The 22,355-nt window shown below is 35.2% G+C and overlaps 1 pseudogene; it reads left to right on the top strand.

Moving 5' to 3' along the window:
* Positions 1–15,891: 15,891 nt before the first annotated feature.
* On the top strand, positions 15,892–18,734 carry LOC103742015 (annotated as a pseudogene).
* The last annotated feature ends 3,621 nt before the right edge of the window (positions 18,735–22,355 follow it).

Raw genomic sequence — 22,355 nt, 5'->3', positions numbered from 1 at the left:
TGTGTGTGTGTGTGTGTGTGAGAGAGAGAGAGAGAGAGAGAGAGAGAGAGAGACAGAGAAAGAGAGAGAGAGAGAGAGAGGTAAGGCATTACTCATGTATGAAATTCTCAAAAAACAAAAATTAATAAAATGTCCAGTAACTATGCCACCTTTTGAAGCAAAGATTTACTGCCTTTAATAAGAAATATGTCAATGTTCTAATTCATGTTTTCCTGACACAGTAGTTCTAAAGGACAGTTACAACTAATACAGACAGAGGAGACAAAAAACAGTACCAAGTAGGCTACAGCCACTCCTCATCTCATTTACCTCATGTCAGAGTTTATCTTCCGTCAAATCTTGCTCCTAGAATGCTTTCCAGGCCAGAATCAGATGCGAGTACACTTCCTTCTGTTTCTGCTAAACATGTGATTAAAGTGGAAAAGAAAGAAAGGAAAATGATGCTCTCAGATGTGATCCTGGACTTAAAATCTCCTTGCTCCTTTTCTGAACTAGTCCACAGTTAGAAAGGGGCTCCTAGACATGTTTTCAATTGCCTGTTCTTTGCCTGTAACTCCCACATGCAGGTTAGAGGCTGCAAAAGTGGGATCTAACTGGCCTCAGGAAAGAGATACGATCTTCTCATGTAAACAGTTCTTGTAAAGAAGCCTCAGATGTTTGATTGGAGTCACATCCTGCATATTTGAGTTCATAACACAAATTCTCCTCTTTCTTCCACTGCATTGTATTATGAGAATAAGAATTAGCTTCATGTTCTTTCAATGCCGAAGTGTCCCACAATGGTAGTTATGAAAACAACACTACTTAATATTTTCTTTGATATAATGTTCCAAGGGGAGCCCTGGGTGCGTATTGCTTGGCTTTGTTTTCCTTCAAACCCTTAGGCAAGAAGCCATTTGCTGTAACATTTAGGCAAGACCATGCTCACTATGGAATACAGAATAGAAATCCCAGTCTGTCAATTGATATGACATTCACCCAGAAAAAATATCGGAATGCTTTAATCTTTCTCAAGGCATTTAAGCAAGGTGTATACGCTTTACTTTTCTTTCATTCTCAAGAGAAACTGGGGGTCCATGAAATAGGTCCATAGGAGAGAGCTGAATCTGTTCAAGAAAATACACTTAAGAAGGTGAAAAATATACACAAAAGCACGGAAAAGCGTTTCTGTTTTTTCTGATCAACCCCTTTCTTCTCTTGTGGCTTACTGTGATTATTTTACTTTGTCTTTGCTTTTCCTTCTGCTTAAAGTACATACACCTTCCTCTGTTAATAGTAACTAACATAGACCCATTCCCTTTTCGCAATTAAATAAAATATCATTTATAACATTGTACAGTACTATTCATAGCAAATAATAGGTGATATTAATACGTAATATAATTTTATTCTCAAGAGTAAATAAATGTATAATATAGCCTACCTATGCATACATCTTAAATACCAGTGTGATGATGAACTACAATACATTAAATTAAAGAAATAAACAGAAATTATTATAATTGCATATCATGTATTTCAACATAGAAACACTCACACATGACTGCATGAGATGTCATAATCTACAAAGAGGCACATGTGTCTCCATGGTTCTGCCTGGACATGGCTTCTGATGTGAAGGAAGATACAGTACAGTATTCTGATGACTCGGATGCCACGATGGGGTGATCAGTCATGGTATTTTCCAAAGCAGTGACCAGATGGCATTAAAATCCTGAACCAAGCCATTTACAAGATTGCTTTAATTACCATGATATTTGTGCTCACAGAATTCAGTTTCTATAAACAATATGGAAACTATTCTGTATATAATATAAAAATTTGGAAAGAAGTTATAACTTCATACAATTATAAATGAGCCTCTCATGAACACGAATATGCAGTGAGATGTTTGACAAGTCATGAAGGTTTGTCAGAGTCCTGAATATTTCATCAAGTCCACTGTTGCTAAACACTGTCCCATCAATACCAAGAGTTACCACAGTTATTGTAACAATCCAAACCAACAGAACTCTACTTCCAAAAGTCCCCATCTTGCCTTCCAAGACACCACTCCCTTTGTCTACCACAGACGATTCAAATGTATTCATTCTTGAATGAATGAATAATTTCATATAAACTTACCATATGTTTCTGTCTTATTTACCTATTAGTTTTCTTCATTATATTATTCTATAATTTATACAATGTGCGTGCATCACTTTCATGGCATAAAAACAGGCTTAGTAACACAAGGCTCGAGGACTCGCGAATGATAGTTGAAGCCCTTGGATTTGTGTGCCTCCCACCCAGCATGTCCATGGAAGATTAGTTCTGAGACCCGATAGACATCAAACCCACTATGTTCAAGCCCCTTCTATAAAATGGTACATAATTTGCATAGAACCTGTACAGATCTTTTTAGATATTTTATATCATCTCTAAATGACTCACAGTACTGAATACAATATAAATACACTGTGACTAGTTGCTATACTGTATTTTTTAGGGAATAATGACAGGAAAAACATTCAGTTCAGATATAATTTTTCCTGCATATTTCTTTCATTTTTGGAGTCAAATCATTGCTTTTAATTATTTTTACATTTTATAAGGTCATATCCATTTATGTTTATAATATATTGTATATATTATTTATGCAATATATACAATATATAATTCCCATATTCTATTAGGCTTCCCTTTCATTCCGCTTTCTCTCCTTTGTTCCCCATTGTTCCCTTAGACATTTGGCTTCTACCCTCCTGTCATCTGTATTTATTTTATGTGTCTATAGAAAATCTAGGACCCAGAAAAAAGAAAATTATGACATTTGTCTTTCTGAGACTGACTTTTTCATGTAACATAATTATTTCCTGTTGTACCCATTTTCCTACAAATGATATAACTTTATTCTTCTTCATGGTTCAAAATATTCCGTTGTGGGGAGCTGGAGAGTTGGCTCAACAGTTAAGAGCACTGGCTGTTCTTTTGGAGGACCCAGGTGTGGTTCCCAGTACCCACAGGAGTCTGTAACTCCTGTTCAAGGGGATCCAATGCCCTCTCCTGACCTCCACAGGCATTGCATGGCATGGGTGTACTTAATCTGTGCAGGTAATACACTCATACCACAAAGTAAAAATAATTTTTAAATTCCATTGTGTATTTAATCCAAATTTTTGTCCTTTCTCTGTTGTTAGACACATAGATTAGGACTCTAACATAGCTATTGTGAATGATGCAGCAATACACATGGATGTGCAAGTATCATTATACTATGTTGACTTGTAGTATTTGGGATAAATGTCCAAGAGTGGTATGACAGGGACATATGACAGCTACATTCTTAGTGTTTTGAAAATCCTCCCTACTGACTTCCATAGTGGATGGACTAGTTTACAAGCACACGGCAATGTATAAGGGTTTCCTTTTGTCTTCCTCCTGACCAGCATCTCTTGGATTAATTTCCTGATGACTGTGTTCTGACTGGAGTAAGATGGAATCTCAATGTAGTTTTTATTTGCATTTCCCTGATGGGTAACAACACTGAATATGTTTTCACATGTTTATTTTATGCCTAGCCATTTTGTGGACTTCTGTCTATGTAAGTTTTGCATCATTTTCTGAAAAAAGTACTCAATAATTATTCATTTAATCAAATGAAAAAGTGAGTAATAAAGTTGTACAGGGGCTGACATTGTCAGTCTCTCTGCTGTTCCCATTTACAGACCTACATATTTCTGGCTGCTTCTAGATCCTTTAGACTTGAAATAATTATTGCAATCATGAATTCACAACTGAAATTACCCACACTGGGCTATGCAAGACAGTCCTTGTCAACAATCAACAAGTGGGGGGTTTGTCATGGGACCATACCCCTTTCTGCTGAGCTCTTCACTATGATACATTGTCTCTGTTATGTACCCATTGTTGAGCCCACCAGGCTCCCAACCGGCAGTCATTCACACAGGCCTGGTTAACCTCAGTAGGCAACAACAAAACAAAACACACAAAATAATAAGCATGAACATGAAAAAGAGATTTATGGAGAAGGGGATGGATAGAGAGGGATAATGGGGAGATGGGAGAGGTTGGGGTTTGAGAACGACATTATGTACATGTATGCAATTGTCAAATAAACAATTTTAATCAATAAAAAAGTAAGCTGAGGTAAAGGTGCCCACGAGGTTCTGACTTTCCTCATGTTTTGTCTCATCTCACTGTACATATATTTTCACATTTGAACATTAAGCTTTTCATTACAACAATTTTCATATCAGTGGATCCAGACTTTACTAGGCCCGGGAAAAGACTTGTAAATGATAGCAGTAACAAAGAGTCACATTTGAAAAGATTAACTGGATTACTGTACCTATAACAATGACACCTTATAATTTATTATGATAGTATGTCAGTTGGTATTTGAAAATAACATTTTTAAAGAACTTGAAGTGGTTGGTTCTTGCAGCAATTCATTGGGCTAAGAGTGAGTACGCCTGTACTACATACTGACTTTTGGAAATATGCTATCTCAAACCAGACAGTTAACCTATTTCTTGCAAATTATCTTTCCCTTGTGAGACTAAATTAATGCTGTACACAGCGCTGAGAATGAGCTATTTCAATAGAAGTTGTTTGGGAAATGCAAAGTGTTATTGTTACAATTTGTGCTTATGTGCTTATGTAGAATACATCTTTACTTTCCATGCTGGGCCATGATTGTTCAGGGATGGCTAAGCCTCAGACTGAAAGTTTAGATAATGAAATGAAGTATTTTCACAATTTCTTGAATTGGAGAACCTCAAAATATTCAGTCCCAATGCAAATACAAATTGGATAACAAATATACATCTAAATGTGATGTCACCTGAATTTTTTAGTAGTTATTGGCAGATGGTGGGGACAGAACTGCCTGTTCTGTTCTCTCTCTGGCTACCTGGTGAGCAAAATGAAAAGGTGAGAAAATCGTTTTGGTTCTTTAAAAGCTCGACCTCTCAAAATCAAAATGAAACATTGTATGCACTTAAGCTGATTTTATCATTTAACATATTTTATATACATGAAAGTAGGATTTTCTTTTCTAGTCCTCTTATACCTGTTATCTACACCACTCATCACTTATCATTACACTTAACCTATATCTCCTTGATGCTGGTACCTGCTCCATGGGCAAATATCATGTATTTCTAATTAGATTACATACCTCCATGAAATAAGAATCTTCTCCCTAAAATAGATTCTTCTCATTATCCAGTTTATTTTGACCCATACTAAGTACTGCATATATAAATATAATGATTGCATAATATCAAAGAGGAAAATAAAGACAATGTGCAAATAATATTATAGCTGGTTTTATACAGCAAATTCACTTAAGAATTCCCATTCCACCAAAACTTTTGCATACATTCTCTTCCATTACTCATTCTGCAAAATATCACATGACAACATAAATTTCAAAGAATTAGTGACATCACACCTGCTCATTTAAGATGATGCTATTGTTTCCAGCCCTTTATCACTCAAAAGCACGTATTAGATTTCAGGAGAAACTTGTGTGTGAAGAAATTGTATTGCACAGACTTGTACTTCCATACTGGATCAAAAACATAATAGCCACATGGTCTAGTTTTTTTCTTAACCATGAAAATGCTTTTATTGCTAATATATGTATGCTACCTCCACCCAAACTCAGGATCATTATAAGAACAGTATGTGGATCTGGGGCTGTGGAAACCAATACCAACATCATTCTCTCTCCTTTTAATCTGGTTGCATGTAAGCCATCTATCTCAGCTAATTGCCCATCTGACTGCTTGGACACACCGAACGGAAAGCATGCATTAGTCTGCTCTTGCAGGTATCACTATAATTATATTATATGGGCACTACACTCTGTACCAGAAATCAGCAATTTCTGAATAGTGGTTGAAACAACACTTTTTGTGTAGGAGGTTAATAGACATTACTAGGAGAACAGCTTGTTATGGTCAAGGATATTTAGAACAGTTCTGGGCTTTGGACTAAGCTAAATGTTAAACAGTTTAACACTGGAGTTTCTAGAGCCTATGATATATTATTAGATGGTTGAAATCTTCATGATGATCATATGTTGTACAGTGATTTCCCAAACTGTATCATTTAAACACAAGAAGACTTTCCAAACTATCCTGTGAGACTGAAGTTTCTTTGAATATACTTTAAGAAATATTTCAATATTTTTTGCTGATCATCTGTTTCTAATTGTACTGGGAATTTTACTTTAATGTTCACTTTAAACAGAATTCTAGACACATATAGCAAACCATACTTTTGTTATGAGTCTGAAATATCCTCTCTGTATCTTTAGGATGTTTAAATACTTTCTTTTAAATATAAAATCTTAAAAAATTCTAAGCATATTAATAAATAACTGAAGTGTAAACATGTTTCTTAATTCTGAAGTAATTGAGAAATATATTTATTTTAAATTAAGCAAGTATATATAACTGTAGGCTATTTTCTTTTGCAAAATGAAGATCATTCCCTCCTGATTTTTTAGTTTTTGTCAATTCTATCTCATTATCCTTAAATAGCTAAAGTTAATATTTGCTACCATGGATTTATAGATATCAGAGAGTTAATAATTTGCTGTTGATTAATTTTCCTGCATGAAATGCGAAGAAGGAGCCTTATTGAGTTGTTCCCTGCAGGATCATGTAGAATCCCTTGGTCTTCCATCAAGATCCCAGCTTTCTGTTTTACCAAGTATTCTCCCTAACCTACACTCTGATATCTCCAGAAACTTAGAAGTCCTATACCATCTTGTTTCCCTTTTATCATAAAACTGAAATGGAAAATGTGAAATTATTTTGTTCCTAAGAAATAGATACACACTGCCTTTTCTAAATAATTAGGGTCTTTGAATGAAAGCCCAGAACCACTGTGTGTTATTACCTACTATGTGATTATCACACATAACCATAAGAATCGTATAGGATTGTTCTAATAACAGGTAAAGAAACTAAACCGTAATCTTGATCCCAACAGCTAAGAAAGACAAAAGTGGAATTTTAATTCATGTGTATTAAATTCCAAAGTTCAACCTCTTTTAGTAATGTTATTTTCCAGTCAAACGATGCAAGCAGTCTTTTACAATCTACTTCCTTCACTGAATTTTTTTTTTTCAAAAGTAAATCCTTTCACTTACAACTTTAAAGCTATCTTTATACATTGTTAATATACAGTATTCAGGACATTGGCTTAAATCCCAAGACATAAAAGTAGCTTAAAAGAAACAGGGACTACAGACTATAAACTCATAACTGCAGAAGCTGTGCCAGAGAATACAGTAGGTAACTACTATCCTAGTACTTTTTATCACGCTGTTTGTCATCAAGTTTACAGGAATAGCTACTATGTTTTCAAATATCATATCCATATCAAAAATACACAGTGTCGATGGTATAGAGCAGAGGTAATATGGGTATTGTCAGTGAAGGAACTTCTACTTTTTATAAGCAAAAGCCAAGTCTTTCTAGAGTATATGTCAGACATCTGCCTACAACTCTTTGCTTTGAGTCATGCTGTATGACCACACAAGGTGAATAACTCCCTTGTATATGGTTTTCCTAGCAGGAAGGAAGGATGCTGTATAGGTTGCTAATGTGTTCCTATATGCCACGTACTGCCTTAGTAACTTCAATCTACATTTCTCTCTCACTTTTATTACAGTATTTGATTTGTTGTGATGAATGAGCCTTTACTACTTTAAGGTTTGTGAAGAGAAGTTATTTCTAAGTATAATAGAAAAGTGAGATTCATGTTCAATGTTCACTTTCAACAGGATTTTAGACACAGCAATTAATTTAAGTAATGTTTTCTGCTATAAGAAGGTGAAATACCTTGGCTATGTCCTTAAGATACATCATCACTCTCTTTTAAAAAATCCTTTACTTTTATCTTATGTGTATGAGTCTTTTGCGTGCATTGATGGGAGTGTACCATACCATGTGTGTGCAATTCCCACAAAGGCCAGAAGATGGCGTCAGATCCCCTGGAACTGGAGTTATGAAGATTGTTAGATGCTACATTGGAAATGAACTTGGGTCCTCTGAAAGATCAGCCCGTGCTCTTGGCTGCTGAGCCATGTCTCAAGCCCTTATGCTGTCTTATGAAACAGCTTAACTAACAGCATATTTGGCCTGTTCTGTGAGGTGGGTCATTGGCTGAGGATAAGGAAAGTAATAAAATATTTGTTACCATTATATTGTAAAATACATATAGCCTTTGTCTCAGCAGTTTAATATCTAGAAGTCTATTCTTAAATATGTATAGTTTGACAAATTTACAAATAACAGAAGAAGAATCTATATTACTCCATTAGTTGTAGTGGAAACTGAAAACACCCAAAGTGGTTGTCCATTAATATTTTGCACATTTCTATATTTGCTCTGTTTATATAATAACTTTGTTTTAACCATAAACATGACTTACGTTCACAATAAAATAAAACAACAGCAATGTGGAATTTGGGAAACACATTTTACCTCTCTGAGACAGTTTCCTAATCAATTCTGAATATGTTGAGAAGCTGCTGCTATTGGGAAAATAGGTTTACTGTTTTGACAAAGCTGCCATAAGAAAATACCAGACTTGTGGCATAGATAAATTTTCTGACAGTTCTGGTGGCTAGAGTTTCAAGTCAAGATGCAGATAGGGTTGGCATGCTCTGTGGTTTTTCTCTGTAACTAGAAGGCAGGTGACCATCTTACCCCTGTGTTCTCACCTGATCTTTCCTCTGTGCATATACATCCTTGGTGTTTCTCATCTCATAAGGATACCAGCTCTACAGAATCTTCTAGACAGCTGGTTTTTCACTAATATGAATTCATAACAATGGTGACAGCATGCACAGGCCCTATGTAAAATCAAGTCAGACAAAATCCCAACACAAACATGGGGAAGTGGCTAAGAAATCCCAATCCAATCTAAGGAACTTTTGGTAACTGATGGCTGCTGAAGGGGGAAAGACAGTGTCTTATAGGGTTGAAACTCTAGTGGGCCCAGTGGATCCACAATGAAGGACATTGGTGAACACAAATCTTACTCTGCAGTCTCTCTCTCTCTCTCTCTCTCTCTCTCTCTATATATATATATATATATGCCCATTAAATTGATGGGGAGAGCAGAGAGGGTACAGGATTTAAATGCCATCAAACTGTATTGTATGAAAATTGGAAAATTTCCTTAAAAATAAATAGAAAGTACAGTAATAACTAAATTGATATAATTTTCAAACTAAATTCTGTAACTATAAATTTGCAATTCTATGTCTACTATAATTTTTCAATGTTATTTGCTGTTAAATCTGTACTACTGAGCTTCAACACTAATGTGAAATTGGTCAGAGTTTTCCATTCACTCCCTTTCCAAATTCTGCAACATATACACACGATGTCTTTCAATGAAATCATGTTACTTCCTAAAGAAAGTAATGCTAATAAAATATTTCTAAATTAAGAAAATACAAAGCAAATTATGGAGTAAAACAAAAACAGTTCTACTTGAATAAGGCTATTCCTTTGGGACCTCATTTGAACTTTAAAGACCTAATTTTCAAATAGAGACAGACTGAGGACTAGGATGACAGCATTTGACTTGGCAAGCACAATTCAGTTGATAACAATGAGAAATTTGGAAGATATTCATCATGCAAGAGAAACTGAGTTCACTCTTTCCACACATTTGTCTTCCAAAGTTAAAGCAAGTTATAACCTTAGAGCTAAAGTAGAGTAAGACAGATTCCTTTGCATATGCTGATGCTTAGCACATAGATGACAGTCAATAAAGTTTAGGTGATTTATACTCATTTGAATTAATTCAAACAAATGGTTGATCAAGTCAGGAAATACTCATAGTTTAGACAGCTTTGCTGTTTTTGGAATTGCTTTAATACCTATGATTTGAACTCAGACAGCCTTTTCAGAGAAAACAAAATAGGACCCATGATGGCCGGGTAAACTTTGTAGCTACTGTCTCCACTCTCTGAGTCAAGAGTGCTTATTCCCTTCTTCAATCACAGCTATAAATGCCATAGCAGAAGTGAGGGTGTTGTTTGGTTGGTCATGGAATCTTCATCTCACATCTACTTTTTCCTGTCACTCTGTTGTCATTTTCTATCTTGTCCCAGAAAACACCTTCCAACTTTTCCACGTTTCTCCTTTGGCCTTCTATAAACTTTACCCTTGTATATTAATAGAACTGTTTGTATAGCTGCATCTCCATTCTTAAATGTAACTATTCTTTTGAGAACTCTCTTACCTAGATACCCATGGAGCACCAGTGGAAGATCTGGGTTCTCCTATTTACCTGACTGATGTTTTCTTCTGAGGTTCTTTGCACCCGAATAAGTTGTACTCTAACCTCCTCAGACCTAGAGTCTGTTGCGCTCACAGTTTCCTGTAATGTTGCAGACCTTGCAGTAAAACTCAGTATTTTATTTTCTATTTACTTTGAGAAGTTAAATGTGTGTTTTGAAAAGTCTTTATATTACCCGACTTTAGAAGGCTATAGTTTTTTCAAACTTATATGTTTCCCTCTAACTTCACTGGAAATCATCTAACTATACATTCATTACCTACATTAAACTCAATGACACACTTTGACTCTCTCAATCTCCCATTTTCTTTTCTGCTAGGTCTTATACACATCTGTCTTCACTATGCATATTTTCTCATAACATTAACTGCCTTCTGACATTTGCAGGTCCCCTTCCTAACCCAGGCTTTTAGGACATCTGGGCTATACTTTAATTAATAATACTGGATCCCTTATGCCTTCTATTCTATCCATCTACATGAATTTATTCTTCAATAAATCCTAGAATCCTTTTTTTCTGCATTGTATCACTTCATCTTCATAATCTCTACAAGATAGAAAAAGCAGAGGTTATTATACCTGCCTTATAGTTTGGGAAACAGAATCTCAGCAAAGTTAAATCACTTCTTGAAGTATATATGCAGTACACAGACCACAACAGAGCAAAGCACAAATTTTGTAATCCTGATCCCAAAGGTTTTTTTTTTTTTTTTAAACTAGTGCTTTTGAAACATTGTGTGTGTGTGTGTTTGTGCGTGTGCGTGTGTGTGTGTGTGTTTGTGCGTGTGCGTGTGTGTGTGTGTGTGTGTGTGTGTGTGTGTGTGTGTGTTTGTGCATGTGCCTGTGTGTGCGTGTGTGCCTGGAACTCGCTATGTAGACCAGGCTGGCCTTGATCTCACAGAGATCCACCTTCCTCTGAGTGCTGAGATTAATGATATATGCCATTAAAACTGTATTTTTAAAATTAAAACACATTTTCCCACCATGAATTGGTATCTGAAAATATAAAGATAAAAACCAGCAGTTGTTTCCTGAATTGAGTCTAAAGTCAGAGTCCTATCCACTTATCTTTCTTATAGCTGTTCATGAACTCTTGCCCCTAAGTTACCTGAGTTTTTTGTGGAAAACTGATATTTTTCCATAATAAGCTTTTTACAAAACGCAAGTAGCTTCAGTGCCCAGAAGAAATACATACATGTATCATTATATAGTGATTATACAACCTTATTTTAATAGGGAGAAAGAATATGAACCAGAAATAAATGAATGTACCTCTGAGTAGAGAAATAACCGTTTGGTTTCTTTGGGATTGGCCCTGAAACCTGTCTTATTTAACATTTTTATAAATGATTTGGAAGAGAGAATGCATGGTGAATTATCCAAGTTTTCAGATGACATCAAGCTCTTCCAGGTAGTGAAATGCCAAGCAGATGGAGATAAACTACACGGAGAACTTGCCAGCCTGCATGAGTGGGCAGAAAACTGGTAGATGATATTAGATGTGGGCAATAAGAAGTAATTCACTTAGGAAAAATAATAGAAGCATAAAAGCTATGCTTACAGAAAAGTAAATTGAGCTATTCTTTATTTTCATAAAACAACAGGCACTTTTATAAACCATTCTTTGAGATAACCCTTAAGTACACTGATAAATTAAGAAGAAATATGAAAATAAACATGCAGAAACATTTATCTTGAATTAACAGACACATCATAGCATGGACTATTTTAGTCCATTTGTCCAACAATGCTAATTGATTGTGTAATGTTGGGCTCTCTTCTGGGTAATGAAATCTGATTGTGATGGCTCAAAAGATAAAGAAGAAAAAAGGAAAGAAAATCTTTAAAATATTTGAAAAGGCTAATGAGAATAGACTAAACATTACATAGTGACTATAAAAGGTTAAAAGAAACACTAAACATTTATAAACATCTTGCTGATACCTTCCTTGATCTCATTCTATATCACAAATACCTACGTGCTACAAGAACTAAATTCTTTTCTAGTAGGGTTTACATATGAGACTATAGGACACAGTGTTTTGAATAACTTCCCTAAGTTCTTAAAATAATAGAGGGTAAAATTTGAGCATAGCATTTTTAAACTGCAAGTTTTACCCTTTTCTACAGCACCAAAAGTGCTTTATTTATCAAGAGGCAATACAAGGAACTTGTTAGATGTGGATGAAGCCATTGTTAACAGAGATTTCCATAACTCTGCAGTATGTCCTGTGTAATTTCAATGCCTATCCTTCTTCTTTACAATTAAAATGCCACTTTGAAGAATTATCATCAAATACTAAGTTGTGACTAACAACATGTATGTCTAATATTGGTGTTGGCACTAACGGAAGAAGCCGAAAGCCTAGGAACACAGAACTCAGAGTAAACAATGAAAAGAATCACCTATCTATAGTCTAGGCTAGCACTCTGCATGAATACTACATAGTGGGACTGTTGTGGATATGTATCATGACTATTATATGAGTGGGAAACCTTCATATATGGAAAAATGAAATCAGAAAATCTTAGCAGATGAGTCAGGTGGTACTTAAAAGACTAGGGTTCAAAAAGAAACTTGGAGGTGAAATAAATGATAACCCAGATTGATAAGACTGAAAGGAGGAAATGAAGTGATGGGAGAGAATGTGGACTGAAATAGGATGTGACTGGGACAGAATCAGTCATAGTTATGTGATATATCATGCCTCATCATCTGGCTATTTGAATCATTATATTTGGGAACAGTTATCCTGGAATAACTTACTTATTCTAATAACAAATTGGTATTCAGGACTTCTGATTTTAAAAAGGGGAGCAGAAGAAGAATAGGAGACAGGATAACTGGGAGGAACATGGATAGGATCAATCTACTTTATATACACACACAAAAATGTCAAAATGATATTGCTCTGTATACTATATGACAATAGCAAATTTTCAAGAAACATTTGTGTACCCCTTATGTCTTCAGACATTTTGCTCTTTCGGAAGCTTGTTCCTACCCTGCTGACTCTGAACAATCCTCAGCCCATATTCAGACAGTTTCCTGTGGTCTCTTCTTTTCCAATCCTCCCATAAGGAGTACACAACTGCATCTGTTCCAATTCATGAAAAACCTCCCATCTCTCAAGATGGAACACAATTACAGGGATCATTCCTTTTACTTATTGTCCCACTTATCCATTTAACAAATATTCAGTAAAAGTCTTCCATAGTAAAGAAAGTTTATTCTCTTGTATCTAAAGTATATATAGTAAAATAATTTTGCAGTGTATTTGTGTGCATTGATTTTTTATGGTGAAAAATTATGGAATATATGTGAATTACTGGAGATAAATAACCATGTTTCTGAAATTTTCAATGTATATTATACATAGTGCTGAAATATAGCAAAATTTTTAACTTAGTTGATCTTCTCCTCACACTAAAATTAGTTTTTGAAAGAAAATTGTGGCATATATACATAATCAAATTCTACTTAGCTGTATAGAAAAATGAAATTAGTAGGTAAATAGATGGAATTAGAATTTTTATACAGAATCAAGTAATCCATACTTTGAAAAGCAAATGCCACATGTTTTCCCTTATTTGTAAATCCTAGTTTTGCTAAAGACATCACACACTTCAGACACAAGAATCCAGCTACAACTGACTTGGAAATTTCCACCCTGAGGCCTAAGTCTCATGATATCAGAAGGTGCTATGCAAGGTGCTAAAGGAGAAAAGCAATCAAAAGTCCCATTCAGCTATAAAGCCTATGATTAACAACAACGACCAGCCTAACAAAATATCCTAATGGTGCAATAGTGGCACTCTTATCTTGTGGTAACCAACAGCTATCTGATTGAACCTAAGTCCTGCTCAATGGGAAGGATTTCATGTCTGATACTGTAAACCTAGCCACATTCCCATGACTGAGGAAGTCATAAACACTAGAGGAGATCGTACTACTCCTACTTTCCTACACAATAGCAATATCTAACTGTATTCCAAACACTAGGTCTTATACCCACAGATAAATGTAGCTCTCACAGCTAATCAAAGAAATTTCTCTTTGCAACACATGGAGACTATTAGAGATATACAGCTGTTCAAAATGCAGAGTGTAAGTGGCCATGGAGTGTCCATCAGTAACTGATATATTTATAATGCAACCTCTACATTTTGAATGAGTGAAAGCAGTATAAAAGCTAGAGATGTCTTCTAGACATGACAAGGAAGCTGCACCCATGAAATCTCAACAGTATGGTTACCTAAATGTGAACTGTGTAATGGCAACACTAGTTGACATGCTGATGTGGATGGAGGAAAATTCATAACCCTAGATTAAGAGTTACAGCCAATTAATGGCTGCTGAGAGAGGGAGAACCAGTTTCGTCCAGCGATGAGCTCCTGATAGGATATCCAATTCCGAGAGCTCACCCTAAACTTATGTGCATAGAAGCACCAATAAATGAACCTGTGTGTGTTTTGTGTGTATATGTGTATTATGCAATGATAATAATAATGGAGGGGTCAGGAATGGGGATGTAGGAGGTACATGGGAAGCGTTGGAGGGGAGAGTGAGAAGTTACAAAGAAGTAAATGCAGTACTGATGTATGAAGTTTTCAAAAAAATTAACAATTTTTTAAAAAAGAAAGAGAACACACACACATTCCTTTGAATTGAGAATAGCTCTAGCTTTTCTAGGACAATTTATCTTTTATGTTGGAAGTAACATTTCCCAAATTTGAAGGAAAACCAAAAATTATAATGAAGGAAAGAATAAAAGAAAGATGAAAATAAAGACAGGAAGGAAAGAAGGAAGGAAGAACTTAACACATAGCCTGACAGTGCTGTTTCCAGTTCTAGTAGGATTTTATATCTATTACATTACTATTTAAAATTTCCACTTAAAACTACCATTTAATTTTAACCTCTTTCCTAACTTCAGCCTGCAAAGCTTCTTTCTTAAACAATCAGTTTGACATCTTGTTCATCCTTCATATTCAAAACCTGTTTTATGAACAGATTTGGACATTTCCCTAGAAAAATCCTGTTGTGATAAGTGGGTGTCACAGCACCTGGTGCTGGTCATTTAAATGTAAAACCAAGAAACTTGTATCACTGTCAGAAATAGCTATGATAAATGACAGAAACAGACAGAGACACCAACAATGGGAGTACAATAAAATTGTTAGCAAATAGGGAGAGTTCAGTGAGGTTGGTGAAAAGCAAAAATATAGGGAAAAGATATTAGATGGAGTCTGAGATGTTAGTACCATATTTGGACCATAATAACATTCCCCCCCACACACAATACTCATGGGAGTAGACTTCATGAAGTAACTGTTTGGAAGTGTACAGTAATCTGTAACAAGAATGTTGAACAATGACATAACTATTCAAACCACTTCCTCAGAGACAAAGCTAAGTGTGGCCATATCACTTGTCCCCACTGGACATGCTGAGGTGGCTGTGTTCATTTTGCATTCAGCTCCCCATCTTCCATAGTACTGTCATGGAGTGGCCAATAACTAGAAATTATTGAATTAAACCAGGTTGACACCATGGAAAAGAACTTTAAGCCTACAGGAAAAATTAGACTTCGTCTCTCAATGATCGGGGATAGCAGAAAATCACTGATCAGTGTGCTGGTTCAGGACAAGCAACATTGCATGAAGGATGGTATGGAATGAAGTCATGGGAAGGTCTTATACAGGAATGTCATTGTTTTAATGATTTTACAGAGCATCTACCCTTGCTACATCTTTGATACATAAGCTCAGTAATTCTGTTTGAAAAACACTCCCCCTTTGCTCTAAAATTTCACTTTCAAGAATCCATCCAATTATTTTTCCCTGGTTTATTTCATTTTACTGTGTTCAATAATTCTAGCAGGGGACTCCTAATTTGTAAATGTTCAGTTGTTCCAAGCATTTTCTTCCCAGCCTTTCATCAATAGCTATTTTAGCAGTGTCTTCATTGCTTCCTAATTGTCTGCTGTTCTTTGGTGTACTGCTAAAAAAAAGTGAGAGAGAAAGAAGGATTCAGTATTTTAGCCATTGTTCAGCAGTCATTGATTTCATGCCTCACCCATTTATTTAAAGTCTATTTTCTCTTACAATCTTTTTGATTAGAAATTTTTACAAATACTTAGTTTTCTTATTTTTAAGCCCTTCATTGGGCTAGTATGGGCACATCTATTTTGTGTGATGATGAAATTCTTTCAGCTGTGAGAAACTGATGTATACTCTTCTGTAATAAACTATTGTTTTCATTAAATGCTAAATAATAGTGCATAATAATTGCAATGCAAGAAAAGAGCTGAGAGTTTTCTACCTTTGCTGTGATGTTAGCCAGAAAGTGAAAAGACAGATTCAAAGATGTGTTCATTTTGCATTCAGCTCTCCATCTTCCATGGTATCTGTCATGGAGTTGCCAATAACTAGAAATTAACCTGCCTGTTAAGGTGATTCCACTGACTGGACCCAGGTATGTTTACTTGAGACTTACTTCATTGATAAAGACAAGTGAGAAAGAAGGGTAACTGTAATAACATTTGTGCATTTCAAAATAGTAGTATTTTCATCTCAAAGTTATCATTTGGAACTCAATGTTGGGTGGTAAAAGGAAGGAAATGGGAAATCTGAGTCTAGAATTAGAAAACATGTTTCTTTGGATTTTTTCAAAGAAAGCAAAGAAATTTTTTAGATGTTTTAATCATAAATTAGGGCACTGCTTATTGGATCACATATTTTCTTCAATGCAGCTGTTCCTTAGTATTGAATATAAGGAGGCCTTAGATATACTTTTCTAGTATCTTGCATTGTGCTAAAATGAACTCAGTTCAGTATATAAGCCTTCCAAAAAAAGATATGATTTTAATATTTATGCAATATGTACATCAAGTTCAGACACCTGTTAAAATTCTCTAGAGTATATGGAATAGGGTTCTTGCATGTCTGTGCAATTCTTTTTTCTAGCTGATTTTAAAGTTAGGGTCAAAGAGATAGCTCGGGAAAAAGGCACTTACCACTAAGGCTGATGAAACTGAATTCAATCCCCAGGTCCCAAATAGTTGAAGGGGAGAATTTATTCCTGCAAGTTGTCCCCTGGCCTCCAAATGTACACTATGACATATGTATATCCTTCCCACAAACACACAAACACTACATAAATAAATGGATACATAGATATGGACAGATAAATAAATGTAGTTAAATAAAACAAAGCACTTTATCCTCTAATTTTTGACTGTGTATTTATTGCCACAATTACTTATTTTTCTACATTGTTTTTCTTCAACTTTTGAAGCCTTCTGAATTCTTTATATATAAGTTCAAACTCTTCTTCAAGGCTCTATTTCTTTACTTTAAATCATTTTAAGAGGCATCAGACCTCCCAGCACTCTCCTGTTACACATTCTTATTTCCCAAGAATCCATGATGCAAGATTAAGTGACTTCAGTTTGTCTCCTAGCAGAAAACAGAAAAAAAGAAAGAAGACAGTTTTTCACTTTTTTTGATACTTGTGATCATAATTTTAAAAATCAAGAAAAGTGATATAATTAGATGTCTGTACATACAAAACGTTCTGAAGTAGACTGCTCTTTTAGTGCAAATGAAAAGATTGTCTGGAACCATTGGAGAAGTATGAAGGATCCTGGTATACAGAACATCAAGTTGGACACTCCAGTGGAGACTGAAAGATGGAAGGAAGAACAGAGACAAGCTACCCAACTTTGGCCAATGTTGAAAGGAAGAAAAAGTTAAAATTGGAAAGGAAAATCGGGGACAAGTACTGATGACAACACCATATGGCAAGACGAACGGCATGACCAGATGCTCCCAGATGGCAGAGATCAGAAGTTCTGGTAAACATCACAAATGGAAAAGCAATGGCACTAAAAAGAGAGCAGTCATTGGCTCAGATGACAACACCAGGGATTCAGAGCTGGAAACCCCACCTAAGGCTAATGCACATCCTCTTGGTGCTTTGGTAAACAAAGTTACTCTGAGTCTGATAAGGAGGAGAAACCACAAGGGAATGTGGTACCTAAGGAGGTGGTACCAGCCTTGTGTTCTTCATGAGCAGCCATGGCAACCTCTCAGGGTCAGAGAGTGAGTCAGAAGAAATGTTCTGTTAGAAATTCAGGCTCTTTATAGCAGTTTTCTCAGGTGTCCATGACAAGATGTTAAAACAAATGTCAGAAGTATCTCAGGAGCCACATGAGACAACCAATGGAAAACTTTTTAAGAATACTAACCTTAAGAAGATGAGAAATTATCACAACTATCAAACCTTATTTGAACCCAGAACAAATCATCCAAATCTCCTGAAATGCTTTTAGCTCCAACATTCCTGAGGCAGAGGCAGGTGGACCTCCATAGCTAGCTGAGACTACAGGGAGACCTTGTCACAGAAAGAGACCCCCCCCCAAAAAAAAAGATTCTTTTGGACTTGATACTAATTCAGTGAAAAACTGAAGATGCATAGATGTCTTATGTTTCAGAATAAGCAAAATAAGTATTTAAAATAGTACTGTCCCCTTGTAAGTACAGGAAGACAAAAAAATCATTTTTTAAAAAAATAACTAGATCATTAATTGAAGTGTAAGCCTCATTGGATATTATTTTGGATTTTTAATCTGTCCTTAGATTTGATGCAACCAGATACATAGTAAAATTTTAAAATTAACTATAAAAGGAATAACCACATAATTAAAAACAGCATATGCAATTTTTAAAAAATGCTGCTTCATTAATTTAAATGCAAATTCTTTAAAGGTAAACACCATGGAAAATTCTATATTCTGTTAATTGAGCAAAAACATAGTGGGTTTCTAATACAAATTTGTGATTTGACACATGAAAATTAACAATTTCTCTATAATGTAAGGGCAAAGGAGGCAAGACAAGGTAGGAAATTTTCACTGCCTTATGGATTCTGAGAATAAGAATTTTACTTCTTAGACCATGGAACTGAGCACTAAACCAAAGCCTCTCTATTTACATGGAGTGTAGACAATCAACTATGTTTTAGTGAACATAAAATACTACTCACTTGTAAAATCCTTTCTCCACAATGAGGTTTTATTTTCTCTTTTGAAGGCTTATAACACTGCCTTTTATTGATTTCTGTCTGCAACAACCCAATACTGTTTTCCTGGCATTAAATAATAACAATGACAGCAACAGATAACAAAGTGATCCATTCCTTTTAATGTCAGAATACTCTAAAGGGAATTCAGTCATTCGTCAGAGAGCTTACTAGAGAAAAGACCATATTATTTCTTGTTCAAACAGAGGCATTCTGAGATTGGAAGTGAATTCTATTAACAATGACACCAGAACCTTGTACATGCACTAGCAATGTTCATGTAACCAGAGGCACATCATTACCCGAATATTAGGAATCCAGGATTTGCTTATGAAGTAAGAAAGGTGTCTGGGATGGAGTGGATCTACTCTGACCATTGAGTTTCTTTTCCTTCTCATTTCATAATCCATTCCTTGGTGGTTTGTTGGTTATCATTAAGAATTCCACTCGGAAGCATGTCAGCACAGAGATTTATTCCATTTTTCCTGCTTATCAGGTAGGGCTTTACAATATATTTAAGACCACTTTGTTCCTTTCTGTTACATGCTTTATACATAATTGGTATTAGTATTTGCATATACCTGGTGTGAGTCTCATGCTATGCTATTCTCAAGGGCTACACAGGTCAGTGGCCTATAGCAGTGTTTATATAGTTGTATGTATTTCCAATATGTTTAATTTGAGTGTTATAAAAATGTGTGTATACCACAAAATTTTTGCCAAATTAAGGATTATTTATCTTGTGTGCTACTGGGAAAAGTCACATTTAGAAGCTTGTATTATACCAAGAACAATCTTGTTATATACAGAAGGCATGGTTTTGTGACTAGTTAGGCTTAACACCTGATAAAAACAGTCTGCCGATTCAACATTATTAGAATTATAGTAATTACAATCATTTTCTGTAATAATTGTTTCGAATCTATCCCATGAATATTAAAAGAATTTTAGGAAAACCTAGGAAGCTATGATTTATAAACAAGAAGCTTTATTTGAAGATATTCCAGTGTTAGCAAAATTTTCTGTATTGATGTAAAATACCATTTTGTAATATTTTTTATTATTTTTAAAATATTATAATTATTATTTTTATGTGTATGAGTATATTGCATCCATGTTATGTAAATGTACACGTCATGCAGTGCTGACCGAAGTCAGAAGAAGGCATTGGATCCCTTAAGACTGGAGTTATGGACGGGTGTCATGTGGGTTCTGGGAATGAACCTGGGTCCTCTGCAAGAACACTCAGTGGTCTTAACTGCTGAGTCATCTCTCTAGCCTTGTGAATAACATTTTATAAAAGTAGTATTCAATAGGGTTTGTGGGAGTCATTCTAATTTGAGGTCATGTCTTTATTGGGTATGCAAAGGTATCATGGAGTCACATATCAAGTGAGAAATATAACCTGAAGATGTGCAGTGCATACTTCAGCTGCACAGGGATGGTGAGACACATTTTATCTCAGTCCCTGTCAAAGAATAGGGTTGGTTTTATGTTGTACACAGGGAAGACTCAATTTGTGGTTACTCAGGTACATAGATGAGTACCTTTCTTCTAACAAAGAATTTACTTTGCTCTAATATTGGAAGGGGATGTGTCAGTACTCTGATGTAAAGCCCAGACCTCAATCCATGGTTGAGAACATGTCCCTGCCCTTTCTGCATGGCTTTGTTTTGTGTCGTGTTATCTTTACTTCTTGGTCAGTGCACAGCTGTCCACCCCAGACTCTTCAGTTTTCTTTCAAATAAGATGCAACACTGAATCATACAGTTTTCATAAGGATTCACCTCATTTTCACAAACTCATCATTGTTGTCACCTAGTTTGCTTAATTAATTTGTTGACATAAACAGGATCTTTGACCCAGCAGAAGCTGTAACAGATGGCATCTAAAGCCAAAAATAATCGTTAACCTGTCCCATGGAAGGTGTGAAGAACCATGCTTAGCTATAAGAAGTTTCCTTATAAATATTCAGGAAACACATTCTTCAAGCATTTATAGAATTAGGATAGGAAAAAGAAGAGCACCGAGACAGAAAGACAACTTGGTCATTGCAGTATAAATGACAGAATGTGCGTTTTCAAGATAATAAATGGACTTACCATTTTACAATATAATGAATAAATATGTTGTAAGATCAAAGTACAGAGCATTTATGTCCAGAATGATAGATGCAGTCTTTACCATCATATTGTAAATATTATTAAATTTATATTTATATTAATAACACTAATATGTTACCATATAACATAACAGTACAAATGTATTTTTAATCATAAGTGTGTCCCTTATAAAACCAATGTGAGCTGACTTTTAGGTTGCTTCTCTAGTACTTATTACCTGCAGAGGGGTGATCAAAAGTTTTCATTTTTCAATTTTCTTATTTTAGGTTGTAAAATTCTTGACTTTATTTTTATCTGAAAGACACTATGGAAATTAAGAAAAGTTATCTAATCTTGGGATAATATTTGTATAAACAAGTTATAGTCAATGAAGAAAAATATAAATTCTAGGCTAAGCCATACTGTGACAGGTAATGGGTAATTCCAAATTAGTCTGTTTTATTTTTTTCATTTTGTAACAGTGTTAAAACCTTACAAAAAATTCTTTAATTAGGTATTAAATGTTCAGAATGCAATGGGTCTCTTCTTTAAAAAGTCATCCATAGCCAGGCATGGTGGCCCATGCCTTGAATCCCAGCACTCAGGGGGCAGAGGTGGGTGGATCTCTGTGAGTTCAAGGCCAGCCTGATCTATGTAGTGAGTTTCAGGACAGCTGGGGCTACGGGGAGACCCTGTCTCAAAAAGACCAAAAAAAAAAAAAAAAAAAAAAAAAAAAAAATTCATCCATAAAAAAGTGGCAAAGTGCGGCTGGAGAGATGGCTCAGCGGTTAAGAACATGATTGTTCTTGCAGAAGACCCGGATATGAATC

This window comes from Nannospalax galili, unplaced genomic scaffold, assembly GCF_000622305.1.
Source record: "Nannospalax galili isolate Female #2095 unplaced genomic scaffold, S.galili_v1.0 scaffold18, whole genome shotgun sequence".
NCBI lineage: Eukaryota > Metazoa > Chordata > Mammalia > Rodentia > Spalacidae > Nannospalax > Nannospalax galili.
The sequence above is the reverse complement of the archived record's forward strand: the minus strand, read 5'-3'. Positions and strand labels throughout refer to the sequence as shown.